Source organism: Condylura cristata, unplaced genomic scaffold (assembly GCF_000260355.1).
Source record: "Condylura cristata isolate star-nosed mole 26May11 unplaced genomic scaffold, ConCri1.0 scaffold00012, whole genome shotgun sequence".
In the NCBI taxonomy this organism is placed as follows: Eukaryota; Metazoa; Chordata; class Mammalia; order Eulipotyphla; family Talpidae; genus Condylura; species Condylura cristata.
In genome coordinates, this window is record NW_004567113.1 from 29240006 (window position 1) to 29258842 (window position 18837).

Consider the following 18837-nt stretch of genomic DNA (forward strand, 5'->3'; position numbering starts at 1 on the left):
CCACCCCCTTCTCTGCTGGTGCCTTTCTCGACTGAGGTTGTAGAGACTGGGAACCATGAAACACCCCCTTCTCTATCCTGCCTCCAGGGTGGAGGTCACGTAACCCCTTTCATCGTGATGTCAGAGACTGGAACTATTTGAGAACAAAAGGCCAAATATTAAACAATAAAGGCTCCTACTATTCTGATGACTTAGGAAATTGCCTGGGCTTTAGGAGTTATCTGCCAGGATCAGGACAAACATCAACAAGCCTTAGGTTGAAGATGTGGGGAGGGGGAGTCTCTGGGTAAAAAGTACAGGGGGTAGCAGGCTCTGCCCTTTTTCTGTAAACAGTTTCATGTGTTAATTGTAGAAACAGACATAAAAAATGAAACATATAATAAAACCAACAAAACCCATAAATTACCCATGATCCCATCTCCCAGAGGTACCCATTTATTACCCTTAATACCATGTTATACCATATTGAAGGGAGGCAAGTTTTTGATGTTTTGGATCAGAGGTTCCCATGAACCCTCTTCAGGTTGGATTAATTTGCTAGAACAGCTCATGGAACTCAGGAAAACAGTTTACTTATTAGGGTTACCACATTACAGGGCAGGGACAGGGGAACCTGTGAACCCCCAAACCTGCCTGCTGTAAATGTGTTCTGCCATCCACTGCATCAAGACAAAACATATAAGACTTTAATGAAAAGGAACTTTAATACAGTGAGTATATGATACAGAAGACAAAGAATATAATGTCTAAATCAAACACCTGAAGTTACCATCCCCTCATGGGCAAAAGTGAACCCAAAAGGGATTGACTCAAAACAAGGCTTGAAAGCTGCCACAAGATTAAAGCACCTTCTGGCCGGGACCCATGGAAAAGGATCAGAAATGGCCAGACAAGTCTTGGAGGAAAAGAGCAAAATCAAAATCAATGTAAACACTGCCTTAGTCAACCTCCCCATGGGTCTCTCACCCACATCTCTTTCAACCAGTCCAGGGCCGAGAAATAAACACGGTTTGGGAACCTGGAACTTCCCTTTTCCTGGGGACCACCCTGCTACAGCCACTCTGTTATAAGGAAGGTAACTCAGAGCATCCAGCTGGAAGAGGTGCACAGGGCGAGGTGTGCGGGAATGGCTACAGCGAGGACCTCTCAGGGCAAGCCACCCTCCAGCACCTACACTTGTTCACCAAACCCTATACTTTAGGGATTTTTCTGGAGGCTTCCTCATGTAGACATAGTAGATGTAATCGTTGGCTGTCCAGGATTAAACTCCAGTCCTCTGCCCCTCCCTGGAGGGAGGGCTGATGGGAATGGGCCTGAAAGGTCAAACCCTCTAATCACAGGGCTGGTTTCCTTAGCAACCAGGTCCTGTCCTGTTTTTATCTAGGGGCTTTCCAAAGGTGACCTCATTAACATAACTCAGGTGTGCTTGAAAGGACTTGTTATGAATAAGGAAACATGCCATTCAACTTTATCATTGTTGAACAACTTCAGGAACAGGAACTATTTGAGAACAAAAGACCAAACATTAGAACAAAAGATGCTCTGAATGCTCTTATCACTTAGGAAATTACCAGGGGTACAGGAGCTGTATGCCAGGAGCAGGACAAACATCAACTGTGTATTTCTTATTCGAAATCACAATATTACCAGATGGAAAGATTCTTCCTAAGGAGAACATCTGTTCTTTTGTTTAGGGGAGCATCTTTTTTTTTTAAAGATTTATTGATTTATGCATACAGAGCTGGGGTACAGGCCAGAGGTGCAGGGGTGGTTAGAGGATTCACCAGAGACAGAGTGGGGAGCAGAACAGGCGGATCGATGAAGTACACTGCTGAGGGGAGCAGTGGGTGGGTTGGGAGAGGTCTGCAAAGCCATGTGGGTCACCTCCAGAGCTGGGGATTGAAGTCATGCTGAAGTTGCTTTAGCTTCATACTGCTATGCTTTAACCCGCTGCGCCACCAGGGAGGGCCCCAGGAAAGCATCTTGATGAGTTTTTTCTTGACTGGGAAACACTGATAAAAGAAGGGGCAGCGGGTGGGGGTGAGGGGGAAGACCTCAATAGGAATGCACAAAATGTGCAGGAATTAGGATTTTATCCCCTGGAAGCTGTGATAAGAGGATACTTAGGATCTCCCTCTGCGTCTCCCACAGACTCCCACTCCCCAGTCCCCAACCTGGGGCACAGAGGGAAAATGGAGGATTACGCTGGTGAGGCAGAGCAGACTGCAGCTGCAGGTCAGCTGACCCGGAAGGCAGTAGAGTTGGCTCGGGGACTTAAAAGTGTCAGATATTCCATTCCAGTTATCATCTGTTCAGCACAGGGCCTGCTGGTACCATGCTGCGATTGCTCTGTTATTCTCAGCCTTCAGGAAAGCTCTGCTAACAAAAGAACCATGCCCTGGCGCTGCCTGGGGCATGGAGATGGAGCAGCCTGTGCCATGTCTGTGGCACAAAGTGGGCTGTGCAAGGACTTCTTTCTGTCTGGTTTTCTCTTGCAAAGGGGTGACAGCACCCAACCACTCTTGAAAATAATCAGGCAGCCTACAGCCTTTATTCAGTCAGTGAGGACTTAAGAAAAATATATTTTTGTTCATTAAAGGAAAAGATGACCAACAAGTAGATAATATACGGACATAGGGGTTACTTTTTTTTTTTTTTTTTTTTAACAAACTACAAAGGTGCAGTAGATATAGACTTCATCTTCTTGGAGACATTTCCATCACTATATAGACTCCTTGTTCTGTATATTCCACTGTCCACTAACAGGTCACTTAACCTCAGGTCAACTATTTCAAAAGTATCCCTGCCAAACTGAATGCCAAAGTATCTAGCAATAATCATTCTAATGAAAAAAAAAATAATGTGAAACTTCACATTCTTTTCCCATGATGGTACTGAGAAGTGGACATAGGCCAGCAAGGACCAGAACACAGGCTGCTGCTTACACTGGCCAGGTAGGAGAACAAGAGTTCTCAGTCTTATAAGTTGGTCTCTGAGGTTGTGCTCTATACGATCATAGGCATGAGGAAATGAAGGTTTCTAGAGACCTCCATCCTCCCCCCATCATCAATTTTACCATTACGAGTATTTGAACACTGCTATAGTGGCTGTGCTCTGCTAAACATGTCCATGTGGTTTCTCACATGAGCTGGCCATCTTAATCCAGAAAAACTTCAGACACATTGAGTTTGAATCTCAGCTATGTCAAGTATCCCACTAAAAGCACTGACGAACTGACTCATAGTTCATATGACTCATCTTTAGATTCCAGATTAGCAATGCAGAAGCATTTTCTTTCTCTCTCTTCCAGATAGGAGCTCCCTCTCACCAGCCCTTTTTTAAAAAATGTCTTATCTGGGAACTTGGCAACGTATAAGACTGAAGAAGAAAAGTTTCTGGAGATAATAACCCTAAGGATAAGAATTCTCAGGGGCAGGGAAGTTAAAATCCAAAAGCTAAGCATCTTTTTTTTTTTTTAAGATTTATTTATTTGTGCACACAGAACTGGGGTATAGGCCAGAGGCTCAGGCGCCCCTGAGAGGCTTCACCAGAGACAGAGTGGGGAACAGAACAGGCAGATCGACGAAGTACACTGCTGAGGGGAGCAACAGGCCGGTCAGGAGAGGTCTGCCACGCCATGTGGTCACCTCCGGGGCAGGCGGGAATTGAACTCATGCTGCAGTGGCTTTAGCTTCCCAGTGCTGTGCTTTAACCCCCTGTGCCACCAGGGAGGGCCACGCCAAGCATCTTTTCAGGACACAAAAAGTAGACTGAAGCATGAGAAAAGAAGGACACATCTACACTGATGTGGCCAGATGGGACAGTTGAGGCAGAGGAATCAGGTTTGCCCTGAGCAGCTTAATCTAGGACTTGGCTATCTCACTAACTACTACGTTTTCTTACCTCTCTAATGGTAAGTGTGTTAGCCATCCTCCAGGATGACGCTGATGACCTCTGCCTACCTGTACCTTTGTGTAGTCCCTGCCCACTCTGGAGCAGGTACCAGGTTGGTCTGTGTGACCAGAAGGAAAAGCAGAAGTGATGGGTGTGTCTCAAAAGTCATCTCTATCATTGCTTGCTCAGGTAGAAGCCACCTGCCACATAATTGTCCCCATAGAGAGGCCCATGTAACAAGCAACGGAGGCCTTTGGACAAGAGTCAGCAAGGACAGACACCTGTTGCATGACTGTTACCAGTCATGTGAGTGAGTCTGCAACCCAGCCCTGGTTGAGTCTTCAAATAACTATAGCTCCTGAGCCATAACCACCTAGCTAAGCTGCTCCCGCAAAGAATTCCTATAATAAATGTTGATTTAATCTAAGCTTTGGGATAATTGATTGTGCAGTGATCGATAACTAAAGCACTGGGTGGCTAAGGAAGGGCTGCCCGCTGCTTTAGGGTCATGCCTCTCCTTGTTCCGTCTTCCCACTTCCCACCAACTAGGTGTGACTGTGGTAATGAGCTATCTTCCACCATGTAGATGACAGGAAACCTCAGGGCTCAGAGGCCAACAAAACAAGACCAGGTTTCTGTATCATCAGGACATTACAGGTTTGGTTGTTTTAACCAAATTCCAATCTCCAATGCTTTATTGCTCACTGCCACAAATCTGTTGCAGCTCTGGGCAATTTTTCAGGATGACTCTCCTTCCTATCAACAGTGCTTCTGCAAATTTTAGCAAAGGAAAAATGAGAACAAGAGAGCCTTGAATTAGCCCTATGTGCTTCTGTGACACACTTTACACTCACATGTCATTGACCAAAGCAAGTTGTGTGACTGTATCCTAACCCCGAGGAGCAGAGAAATAGAACCCGCCCTTATTTTCAGAGGGAAGATAGTAAAATTCTTTCTCAGCAGAATTAAAATCTACCAAAGCACTCAAAAACCATTAAACTCACACCCACCCTGGATTTCTACCCTGGAAAATACTCGATAGAGAAATAAACTTCTATCTTGTTTAAGGTGCAGTGTTCAAGGATCTCTTCCTAGAGAGCCTAGCCTAAGCAATGAAGGTGTGGAGTTGCTAACCAGTGGACCTAGGAACTCCCTACCTACTAATTAGTTCTAAGGCTACTGATCAGGAAAACAAAGGCATCCAAATGGATAGTTCTTGTTCCTCTCACTGATCCACGATCCATCCTTACCTACCCTGTGGCCAAGGAGGGTGTGTTTTTTTTTTTTAAAGGATTTTTTTTTTATGCATACAAGAGCTTGGGTATAGGCCAGAGGTGTGGGAGGGAGTGAGGGGATTCACTAGAGACAAGAGTGGGGAGCAGAACAGGCAGACTGACTGAAATACACTGCTGAGGGAAGCAGGAGAGAGACAGGAGAGGTCTGCTGCGCCACGTGGGTCAGCTCCTGGCTGGGAATGGAAACTGTGCTCCACTGGCTGGAGATTGCATCACAGTGGTGAGACTTTGTCCCTTGCACCACCAAGGTGGCCCCCAAGGAGGGTGACATTTATAAATTCTCTCTTATCCTCTGACTTCTAGTTGGGTTTAGCCAACCAGATCATCACAGAAGGAAGCCAAGGATACTAACAGAGTATGTCAGGGTGTTCTCCCCTGTCTGTGTCCACCAGAGTCATGGCTTGCCAGTGACTACGTTCCATTAGGCAAGTTAAAGCTTCTGTCGGGAGGCCCTCTATACAGCCACAGGTATCTCCAGCTTCCAGTAATCTCTCTCTCCTCCCTCCCCTTGATTATTCTAAACCTAAAAGCAGTAACTGTCGTTGACCTCAATGCTTTACTATCTGTGCTTTGTCTTCCTTAATACTCCCCAATCTTTGTAGAATTCTTTCATTAAATTGTTCCCACTTACCCCGGCTATATAGTTCCTGTCAGTACCCTGACTAATACAATACTTCTCTCTCAAATTATAAGTATTAGAAACAACAAACTGTAGTATAAGAACTGGCAAGACATTAAAGTCCCAGAAGTATGATAATGATCTTTTAGATCAACAATGGAACATTAAGAGCAAACATTCATTGACACCCAAATCTCACAATGTATGGGAAAAATAGCCTCTTTGTAGGTATCTTCCTGATGTTGAGAAACCAGGTGACATCTTATATTTTGTGATTCTAAGCCAAATTATTCTAGCAAAAAGCTCTGTGGCTACTTATTCCAAAGTTAAAGCTTATCCCCAAATATTCCCATTATTCATTTCAAATATCACTGGCTTATCAACTTAATTCCTTAGCTAGAGTTCCACTGACTTCAGCCAGGAAGCTCTGAATTCATATGTGGAATTTGCCAGGTCTGAACAAGGTTCAAGGAGACTCCTAGAATTTCACAGAACACAAATAGTATAGTTCATAGAGAACTGACTCCATGGGGAGCTAGGGGTTGTGGGGCACAAAGAGAGAGAGAGAGGAGGCTTCAAATGAGGAACTGCCTCTTCTACATTAAAAACAAACAAACAAACAAATAAAATACCCACCCTGATTCAGGAGTGTTCTCCAAGGGGCACACAGATAGAAGACCTAGAAGAGGTCTGTGGCTCTGTTTTCAAACATGTCACCTTCCACTGGATGTTTTGCAGTGGACAAAAGAGGAGTCAATGACATCATGGAAGACAACGTCTATCCACACAAATGCCTGATATAGAGATTCCTCTATAATCGAACTTCAGAGCTGGGGAAAATGAAAAATGTCAGATTCTTCATCTGTATCTTAAAATAAATATTCATCCACTCAATCAGAAAATAATTATAATAATAAAGTCATTGCAATAAAATAAAAACAAAAATCAACTAACAACTACAACCAGAGACATTCTGCAGTTGTGGGGAGGGGAATCAGATCAAAATAGGGGGGGAAGAGCACACGGGACTATAGGGATGGCACACGGGTGATGTGGTGGTGGGAAGCCCACGGGGACTGCAATGGAGATGGAAAAATACATAATGAAGATTGAAGTAAATTTAATTAATTAATTAATTAAAAACATATATTTACCCAGTCTAATCCAAAACCCACAGCAACCACAGAGTTACACCTATTCGTTGTGACACTTTTGGCAACAAGTGGCTTAATCTCTAGTGAAAATGTCTTCTCAGGCTTTGATTTTCTCATAGAATCAAAGTTGGTGATTCCAGGTTTAGCTAATTTGGCAACCTTGCAATTCTTTCTGTCTCCCCGGGGTCCCCAGGTGACTGTCCCAGTTCCAGGCATCACATCTCACTTGTCATTATCCAAACGTAGAGGAAAAAGCCCTGGTTTTCCCTTAGGCAGCTCTCATTTTATTTTATCAGGAGGAAAAGCCCTTTCCCAGAAGTCTCACCCTTGCCTCTCATGGTCTGGAGCTGGGCCACATGCCCACGCTGTGACTCTACTTGGCAAAGAGAGGCAGCCCTTGGACTAGATTGGCAGGTAGCAAGCCCTCATTAAATGATGGATATGTTTGAAGAGTCAATGGATGAATGCAGGTGAATTGGATTACCATGGCTGCCTTAGCCTAATTACAGGCCATTTCCTACAGCCCACTGTTGCTTGATGGTTGAAGAAAACCGGCAGTTTCTTATCAAAAAAGTAGAAAGGACAGAGTAAGGCAGCCAACAGTAATGTATACGTGTCAGGCCAGTTCTTGTTAAAGGCAAGAATAAGAGTGATCTGACAGAGGGCGTATTGCTTTCTAATGGTTACTCGGAAATAAAAAAAAATGGGGGATTTAAATAATTTGGTCTTGCAGTCTAAAAAGAAATGCATTTTTCCCCGCCCGGCATATGTGTCAGGGTCTGCAAGCTGTCCTGTCCAGCACAGCCCATTCTGGGGGAGGCAGGTTTGCTGTAGTTACCAAGAACACTTCGCCTCCCCCTCGGACAGCACTTACCACAGCACAGCACACACTTGCTTAAGCTCCGCCATGCCGCAGGGGCTGCCGTATGTTCACTAAACTCCGCTCCCTTTTCCTTCTGCGCACCTATTTACATTTCCCAACCTTCTTTGCAGTTAGCCATGGCCACATGACTGGTCCTGGTGGATGCAATGTGGGTAAAATGATAAACCACTTCCAGCTGGCCACGAACGCTACCTGCACAATCGTTACCTCGCTTTCCCAACTTGTTAATTAAATGCAGAGGACTCTGTAGACATAGAAGAATGTGGAAGGAGCTGGGGACATTAAATGACTCCAGAGAACTGAGAATCTATCCTCTTACCAACCTGAACCACACTGAAATGAAATGTGTGAAGGGCATGTTTTTTAGGGTGCATTTTATTTGTATATTTTGTTACAGCAGTTCCCCCATCCTGACTAATAGGGCTCTCTCCATGTCAGAATGAAAACTTCTTGAAAATAGAAGGTTCCTCTGATTTATTCACTATAGTGTTCTTGACTTGATGCTTATTGTGTAATAAACACTGAATAAACACTGAATATTTAATATGGTTTTAATTAAATATAATTTTCTCAACCTGTGTCAAATACTTATTATATTCAAAATAGCATGAACTTTGCAATGACATTGTTGGTTACTTTGAAAAATAAAATAGACAAACCTCTAGTTAAGTTCACTAAAACAAAAAGGTGGGGGGGGAGAAATCTCAAATAAAAAGAATCAAAATGAAACAGGAGAGACTACAAGCAACGCTATAGAAATGCAGAAGACAGAATTTACAACATTTAGATGTTAACAAGTTCAATAACCTAGAAGAGATGGATAAATCCTTAGAATTATACAATCATCCAAGACTGAACAGGAAAAAAATAGAAATTCTGAGAAAGGAAGGAAATGGAAACTGTCATCAAAACTCCTCCCAAAAACAAAAGTCCAGGACTAGATGACCTCAAGTAAATTCTACCAAACCTTCGAAATGAACAAATACCTATTTGCCTCAAGCTTTCCAAAAAAATTTAAAAAGGAATACTTCATTTTATGAGGCCAATATTACTCTAATATCAAAACCAGACAAAACAACACACAAAACTACAGACCCACCACCCTAATGAACACAGACTCAATAAGACTGAATCCGACAATACTTAAGAGGCTTATACACCATGACCACGTCTTCCAATATCTGCTAGCAGAAGGATAAACAATATGGCACATTTATATCATGAAATAGCACACAGCAATAATAAAAGAGCAAACTATTGCTATACATAATGATCGGAATGAATCTCAAAAAAAATTACACCGTTCAAAACAAGTCAGACACAATGGCTATCTGGTGTATAATTCCATTCATATGAAGTTCAAGAACAGGCAAATCTAATTTATGGGTAAAAATAAGGACAAGGGCTACTTCTGTGTGAGGGGAAGGGACATGAGAGAATTTTATGGAAGGTGGAAATGCACTAATTATTCATTTGGTCATGATTTTATAGGTGCATATTTTTAAAAACTCATTGCATATACATTTAATGTCATTGCATTCTTCTTTTCATTCCTCACAGAAACAGAGCCGTATGTCTCTTCTACACTTTTGAGTTTCCTCCACTCCACAGGACTCTAACAATATTTTGTGTGTTGACTTAACAGAAGTTTTCTGTGGCTGCCAGTCTGCTCAGTTACCCTTTTAGAGTTTTCTGTTTCGCTGCTATGAAGGTGCCAGATTCAGTGTGTTTACTCCCATCGCCTAAACCAGGGTGAAAGAACAGCTAGAACTCACAGGTTGGCCCATCTAGAGCCTAAAGCAATTGTTGCCAATCCTTTATGGTTCTTTTAAATCTTCTAAGTTCTACTTTTTCCACGAATTTCTATCTTTTTCACAAATGGACTTCAGCCACAAGGAATGAATAGTAATAACAACAACAACAAAAAAAAATGTTAGTGCTTTGGTTGATGGATTTAATTAGGACCACTGTGATTTAGGCACAAGTCCAGAGTATTTGCCAGAGTGAATGTGGCGACTTAGTAAGCTGCTGGCAACAGAAGATTTAAAATACCGACCACTAAGGCCCTGGAAGGCCAAGATTAAAGACAGTTATGTAAACTAGAGAATCAGAGATAGATGATAAGTACAAAGATAAAGCATGAACATTTTCACATCTCTAGCGACTGAATACTCACTTTCTGCTGAGAACTTCACAAATGATCAGATTCAAGTTTTTCAGGGTAAACACATCAACCCATTCAGATAGAATCTCTCTTTTATCCAAAGTGGAACAAATGATCCTCTACTCATAGCTGAATCACAACAACCTAATCCAAATGAGAAAAAAAAAACCAACCTGTAATACATAAAATATGCCCGCGGAACATTCTGAGTCACTCCCAGGAAGGAAAATGGTGAGCTAGGAGGAATAAAGGAGCCATCTAGATTTGGAAGTCTGTCCTAGATGACCTGCAGCTTTCTTGATTGCTCTTTAGGGAAGACAGGGCAGGAGGACGGTCACTTCATGAGGGACCCAGCACGCTGGCAGGTCATGATGCTATAGGCCAGCAGTTGCCAGTCTTGGCATTACATGCAGTTTTTAAACCACGGAGGGCCAGATGGCACCCCAGAGGTTCTGATTTAATTGGTCTGGGGTGTGGTCTGGTTTCAATAAAGATTTTTAAAAGCTCTCACATGATTTTAATGCAGCTGAGGTTGAAAACTACTGATCTACGTTCCAGAAACTTAATCCACCAGGGTGCTTAGCAGACTATTACATGTTCAGTAAACTGCTGTTTGGTTATAGTAACTGATGAAGAGATTTTTTTTTTATTGAGATATAACACACAATGTAAAATTCATCATTAAAAGTGGTGGCTTTTACTATAGTCACAGAGTTGTGCAACCCAGCACCACTATACAATTTCAGAACATTTTCATCAACCTGGAAAGAGACTTTATACCTATTAGTAGTCAATCTTGGGCCTCCCGGGTGGCACAAGGGGTTAAATTTCAACACTATGAAGCTATTGGCAGCCACTGCAGTGCAAGTTCCATCCCTGGCCAAGGGAGCTACCCGCGTGTTTCAGGAGACCTCTCCTGCCCCTCAGCCCATAAAGGGACTGCTGCTCAGTGTATTTCAGTAGATCTGCCTGTTCTGCTCCCCACTCTGTCTCTGTGAATCCTCTCACCTACCCATATCTCTGGCCTACACCCCAGTTCTTGCATAAATAAATAAATAAATGTTTTTAAAATAAGTAGTCAGTTTCTGCTCCTCATCCCCTAAGTCCCTGACAACCATTAATCTATTTTCTGGCTTTATGGGTATACATATCAGACACATTTCATATAAATGGAATTTTACAATACCTGCCTTTTGCATCGGTTTTTTTTCCACCTAGGCAAATGTTTTCAAGGTTCAGCTTTTTTGTATCATGTATCATTAATTCATTGCTTTTCATGGCCGAATAGTATTCCATTGTATATATATACCACATTTTGTATTTACATTCATGACTTGATGGACATGTGTGTTTGTATTTTTTGACTACTATAAGTAATATAGCTGTGATTGTTTGCATACAAGTTTTCTTGTGAATATATAATTTCAGTTTTCTTGGGTATACACTTAGGAGTGGCATTAGTAGGTTATCTGACAATCTATATTTAACTTTTTGAGGAACTGACATTATTTGACAGTGGCTGCACCATTTCATACTAACAGTGTATGAGGATTCTAATTTTCTCATATTCCTGACAACACGTGTTATAGTCTTTTTATTGAAAATACTGTATATGAAGCACTGATTGTGGTCTTGATTTTTTTCTAATGACATAGAGTTGAGCATCTCCTCATATACTTATTGATCATTTGTATACCTTTCTAGAGTAATATCTATTGACATTCTTTGCCTATTTTAAAATTGGTTAATCTCTTTATTGTTTAGTTGTAAGAGCACATTGTATATTCTAGATTCTAGGAATTATCACATATATGGTTAAAAACACAGTCAGTCACTTGTCTTTTACTTTCTTAATAGCAACTGATCCACAAAAGTCTTTAATTTTAATGAATTCCAAATTATCCATCTTTTCCTTTGCCTGTGTACTTGGTTGTCATACCTAGGTCATAGTAATTTTGAGAGAAAATAAAATGATCATTTTTCTCTCTTTAGCTGAGTAGGCAGTACCAAAGATGGCCCCAGTATCGCTGTCACCTGAATGCAAGCTCTTGTGGAATCCCCTCCCGTCGAGGGGATTGGCTCTATAACAAATGTGATTGGATGTCACTTTTACAGTTAGATTACAAAAAGGGTATTCACCTCTGTCTGGCTTTCTTTTGCTTAGTCTCAGGGAGTCTGTTACCATGTCATGAGTTGTCCTGAAGAGAGACCAAAGTACTGAGGGAAATTCTGGCAGTCAGCAAGGAGTTCAAGTACTTGCCTAAGCTTAGCCCAGACTCTGACCCCACAGAAACTGAAATAAGTAATCATTTTTATTTTATGCTACTTGGGCTTTTTTTATTTTAGTAGTTTGTTACAAAGCTTAGATAACTCACATAATGCCTTTTTGCAAAGGCAAAATGAAGTCGATAGTTAGCTGAGCTGAAACCCTGGCAGTAAAGCACTCTTGCCTCTAGAAAGGCAAGATTAGTCTAACTAACCAGATGGCATTCACTGAGGCATCACAGCAGTCATTTCACTTACCAAAGGAATTTCCAACCATAGACATATATATGGCTTTACTATATGTTAATATATTTAATATATGTTTAGTATACATATTTACTGTAGTATATTTAATACATTAATATACAGTCTACATAGGAGAAATAATATACAGTATATAACTAATTTTATATCAGTACCACCTGTACTTCTGACATACTTGCCAGAACATGGGAACCTATTTTTTTCTTCCTTTCTTTCCTTCTCCTTACCCACAGCTGCTGGCACTACCTTCAAATTGAACAGGGCTACAGGATACAAATTATAATGGCTGCCTCGGTGAAACAAAGATAGTAAGATGATTTTGGTATCCAAATAACATGCAATAGACATAAATGGTCATATAAATTACCTCCAGGGCAGTCTTGATTTTAAAACTCCTTGCTCAAGTCCTAGTTGGGCTTCAGAAAATATTTTTGCCAGATATATACCACAAGGTCAAACAGTAGCCATTTGGAATCTTTTGCAGGTTTAGATAATTCAGTTCCATTTCAATGAGGAGTTTCCATTTGCATCAACAATTGGGAGCTGTGGGGTTAATGAGGGAAATCCTTACCAAGAGTTTGAGATATTGCACTTAATAAATGTCATAGCCCATCTCTAGAGCTAAGAAAGTACCAAAACAATAGCCCCCACCTAAGAGGTCCTGTTTATAGGTCTGGGTGAGTCTAGAGAAAGATAATCAAGGGACTTGCCTGATATTCCCTGGGGAGTCAGGTTGAACACAAATGCTGGAGAGAAGGTTGTTTTGTTCTGGGGAACTAAGCAGTTGGCTAAAGGAAAGAAAGAACCTTTGGTATTCTTTCCCTGGCCAAAGCCTTCATTCCTTTCATCTTCTCTCATAAGGAAGTTGCTGCATTGTCCAGTCTTAGTACAAGATACTTATTCCATAAAAGCACATGAGTGTCTGTTCAGACAATAAGAAGCAGGCGTTCCGAGCATGCTCTACTCCTTTGCACTGTGCACTCCTTAGTGCCTGGAGGTGGGGGTGGGGGCACAGAGTAAAGGGCAATTAGAAAAGAAAGAGAGAAGGCCTCCCTGGTGGTGCAGGAGTTAAAGTCTCAGTGCTGTCAAGCTATTGGCAGCCACTGTGACAAGAGTTCGATCCTCAGCCAGGAAGGTGACCCACATGTAGAAACAGACCTCTCCTGTCTTGCACACTGCTCCCCTCAGCAGTGTAGATCTGCCAGTTTTCTCTGGTGAGTCCTTTCACCTCCTGCACCTCTGGCCTGTACCCCAATTGTTGGATGCATAAATAAATAAAATAAATCTAAAAAAAAAAAGAGAGAGAGAGGCTCATAATCTTCTGGATCAATTAATAAAATTAGTATATACATTTTTAGAACCTGGAATTCATTGATGTTATTAAAAAGCTTGGGATGGTAACCCCAAATCCCACAACTGTGGATTAAATGCAGTTTTATTTCAGTGCAGTAAATGTGGCCTGAGTGACTGAGATGGCTGGTGCAGAAAGGGCACCACTGAGCAGATCACTCAGCACCCAGCCTCTGCCTTTTCACTCAAGGGCTGAGGCCTCCTGCCTTACCCACTCCCAGTCTGTATATACCTGCAGAACTGAATTCAGGTTAAGGATCAAGCAGAAGCTCAGATGGGGTTTTAACAAGGATCTGTGTTCCTTAAAGGTACAAAGCCAGGCCCTCCCTGGTGGCGCAGCTGGTTAAAGCACAGCACAAAGAAGCTTAAGCCACTTTGGCATGAGTTCGATCCCCGCCTGCCCTGGAGGAGACCACATGGCGTGGCAAACCTCTCCTGACCCACCTGCTGCTCCCCTCAGCAGTGTACCTTCGTCGATCTGCCTGTTCTGCTCCCCTCTCTGTCTCTGGTGAATCCTCTCACCCTCCGCATCTCTGGCCTGTACCCCAGTTCTGTACGAATAAATAAATAATTAAAAAAAGAAAAAGCTACAAAGCCAACAGTGTATAAACTCAACCCCGTCAGACATGAGGCTGGGTGGTTTTCATACTGAGATCAGCACACACCTCAGAGCCACTTTTCTCCACTCCCGGCAAGCAACAGAAAGACTTGTTTTGGCTCAGCTGTGAGTTTGAGAAGGAGAATGGACCTCTCTTTAGACAGGAAATTAGTATTGGTAGGTTTAGTATAGCATAGTTAACGTCCTTTGACAAGATTCAGTCGTCGTGAGTGGGAAGCACTAGAGAGAACACCTGGGCTCTGGATGACCAAAGCAGAAGAGGAGCAATGGAAGACTGCGTGGTTGAAGCAAGAAGCTTCTTCCTTCCCCGGCATGGGGGCGCCCCCTAGTGGTGAGCCATTGACCGGGGACCTGGGACGCCCTCCCACCCAGGGGTGCTGCTGCGGACTTCCCGCCCAGTGCGGTGGCAAGTATAAAGCCTCACTGGTCAACTACGAAGAGACAGCTGATGAGCTCATACAATCCGCTTTTCATAGACACTGGGCCTACCTGTCCTAAATTACACACTTTTGAGCTGGTTGTTAAGATCCCCTCATCCCATTTCTCATCCCACTCTTCCATGGAAGACTATGACCTTTTCCTTTTCCCACCCACACTTTCTTCCATGAAAAGACTCTTCTGTGTTACCTGTCCTGTGTCTCATTCTTTCAGGGTTTGCCTTCTGCTGAGTAGCCATGAAATAGCCAAGGAGCGTCACCAAATAGCACATGTATATATTTAGCTTTAAGAAGTAGAGTATATGAGAATTTTGGATAAACACTTACATTTCAAGGTAGAAGCCTTCATGTATTAAAGTTTCTGCCCCTTATTCTTCCCTGGTTATGGTCATCTAATCCTTTATATTCAACTTGTTTGTCTATTCAGAACTCGGGTACAGTCCAGAGGTGCAGGGGCGGAGGGAGGATTCACCAGAGACAGAGTTGGGGAATAGAACAGGCAGGTAGACAAAGTACACTGCTGAGGGGAGCAGTGGGCAGGTCAGGAGAGGTCTGCCGCGCCATGTGGGTCACCTCTGGGGCGGGGGATCGAACTTACACTGAGGCGGCTGCCTCCAGCTTGTAGTGCTATGTCCTAACCTGCTGCGCCACCAGGGTGGGCCTATATTCAACAACTTCTAATGGTTTGGACCAAAACTTTTCCATTTAAAGAAAACGATTTTCGTTCTGGTGAACTGCATTTAGTGCTATCAATATCTTCAAATGTGAGCAAACATATCAGCATTGGGAATGACTGGGGAAGGGAGTCCTATGACTTAGTAGCAGGGATTTGACCATCTTCTCTCCATAGGGTAGCTCCAGAAGTTTTCTCAAGATTGGTCAGGCTTAAGGGAGAATACTAGAGGTGATCACCTTCTAGTATTTGGTACCTTGTTCCACAGGTACCAAATAGGGCAAAAGAAACCAACCCATGCTTTTAGGTACCTATTGGGGATATAGGTAAATATACTACAGGGGATTAGACCTATATGTAAATAATGCATATGGCCAAGTACTATTTTGAGACATTAGTTTCTTCCTCTTTTCCTCTACAGATCTCCTTTCTCTTCCTCCCATCCCAGCAGGCTCTGGCCTCATTGACTTAACAAAGGGATGTAGCAAGGGAGAAAGCAAATATAGTTGGAAAGTATTTTTGCTCCTCGTTCCAAAAACTTAAGCCCTGAGGAAATCCTAGGGGTGGAGCATTGTAAGGAAGATTAAAGAAAGAATTTATGTCATCCCCAGAATGGAAAGTTTTCTACAGGTAGGAGTTAAGAGGAAGGAAAATGGGAGGAGTTGAGCTCCTGCCGCAGAAAGGATTTTGCCTATATGGTCACTACCAAGGAACGAAAACCCTAGAGGGATAATGGCTGTGTCTAGGTAGAAAAGGTTCCAGTCAGACCTAAGAAAGATCTCCTGTGCAGTGTGGCAGAAAAGCAGCAGAAAGCTGAAGGCACTGGAGGGAGCACAGAGAGGGATGACAAGTCTTAGCAGTAACCCATATGGACCAGGTCCCAGAGGAGTCTCCCCACCCAGCCGCAAGCCCCAACGTTCATCTTGGCACTCAGGAGGCACCTGGAACCCCAGAGAGATGTGAGTTGTGTTTTCACAGGCAAAGTGGAATAAGGCTCCAGTTCAGGAAACAAGTCGAGTTACAGAGAATTAAGGCAGTTTCCAGAGACCATGTATACTCATGATTCAGGATGGAGAGGTGATGTATGGCACCAGGAACAGGGGGCAGAGACCCCACACACACACACACCCCCGGAGGAGCTTAGATGGTGCAGAGTAAGTTTGAACTCTCCTAGATTATCAAATTCTCACTGCAAACAGAAAGTTATTCTGCCCAAGATCTGTGTGCATGTTTTCGGTGGGAGTATCCATACCCTACCCCACTTCCGGGAGTCCCTCCCTACAACCCAGTCTATCCAGTCTATCCCCAGCCCAGCACCTATGCCTACCCCTGCCCCAAAACCAGGTCCTTGCCTTTCCTAACACTAAGCCTAAATTATTGAGCCTCTGGGCTCCCAAAAGTATGAGTTAGGACACAGTTAAAGGTGTGACAGCTGAAAAATGGAGCTTCCGTATGACCCAGCAATCCCAATCCTAGGTATCTACCCAAAAGACACAAAAACACTGATGCAAAAAGACACCTGCACCCCCATGTTTATTGCTGCTTTATTTACAATTGGAAAGACATGGAATCAACCCAAATACCCAAAAGTAGATGATTGCATTAAAAAGATGTGGTACATATACACAATGGAATATTACTCAGCAACCAAAAAAATTAAAAAAAAACACACACAAACCTTTTGCAGCAACATGGATGGAGCTGGAAGGGATCATGCTTAGTGAAATAAGCCATAAAGAAAAGGAAAAATAATGGTTGGTTTCACTCATAGCAGGAGTATATTGGACCAGGCAATAAAATAACAATAATAATGAAAAGCCATATACCAGAGACATTTTATGGGGTGGAGTAGGGAATGCGGATCAGAAACAGTGGGGGGAGGGAAATGCACTGACTATGATGATGGCACACGGGTGATTTGGTGATGGGAAGCCCATGGGGATTACAACTGAGATGGAAAAAAGCACAGAATGATGTAAAATAAACTATTATATATATATATATATATATATATATATATTTTAAAGTATGACAGCTGATCAACAAGATACTAACAGAACAGTGAGGCACTTTGTTAAACACCTTCATATATGTTTGTGGGCCAGATGAATCCTGTGGTGAGAACTGCTAAGACACAAAGTTTACTGATTCAATACACTGAGGGACATTTGAAACTTTCTATACAGGTATTCCCCTGAGTACATTGATTCAACCAAAAGAGAAAGTTTATTTTGGCAACAGGTGCACAAGACATTTCATCACCAGCATTTTGTTCTTAATCATTATGCCCTTGCAAAATAAATAATGCACCTTAATGCAAAACAAACCATGAAAAGCAGCTGTTGACTTGATTTGGATTGAATGACTCAAGTGTTCCCCAAGAATATATCAGGCAATGTTCTCTTCTACCAATTTGCTTTTATTCTTTAATTAAAGAATAAACAGACTTTAGTTTTTGAGCAGTGGCGGGTTTTCAGAAAAATCAAGTGGAAAGTACAAGTCCCCTACATCCCCATTCCTACCCCACCCCACCCCCAAGCCTCCTCGTTACAAATAGTTTGCTTCCAGAGCTACAATTGTTATAATGGATAACCAATATCCATACATCATTATTACTTAAGGTCCATAGTTTACCTTAAGGGTCCTTCTTTGTATTCTATTTATAATGACATATAACACAACTATAGTATCATGCAGAATAATTTCTTTGCCCTGAGAATTTCATGTGCTCCACCAATGAATCCTTCCCTTCCATGTCCTCCTAAACCTAACAACTTACTTTTACTGTTCATTCAATGACTTTGGAGAAAATGAGGATCCAATGAATATAAGCATCATTACTTATATTTAAATTAAGCCTCCACCTCTGTCAGTAGAGAGCTTATATTTTTTTCCACAGCTATAAGAGTTGTGTGTACAATTTTGAATTTTAGTTATTTTAATCAACATTATTTCATAGATCTATTTCCATATACAAGCACAGACTGCATATCATCTCTAATCTCATCACACATGCCTTCTTTTCCTTTTCCTTTTGCAACTTCAGAGTGGGGGATCCTCCCTGGCAGCACAACAGTTAAAGCGCAGCACTGTGAAGCTATCCTCAGCCACTGCAGCATAATTCAGTCTGGCCAGGGAGCTGAGCCACAATGCTCCCCTCAGTGGTGTGTTTCAGTACATCTGCCTGTTCTGCTCCCCACTCTGTCTCTGGTGAATCCTC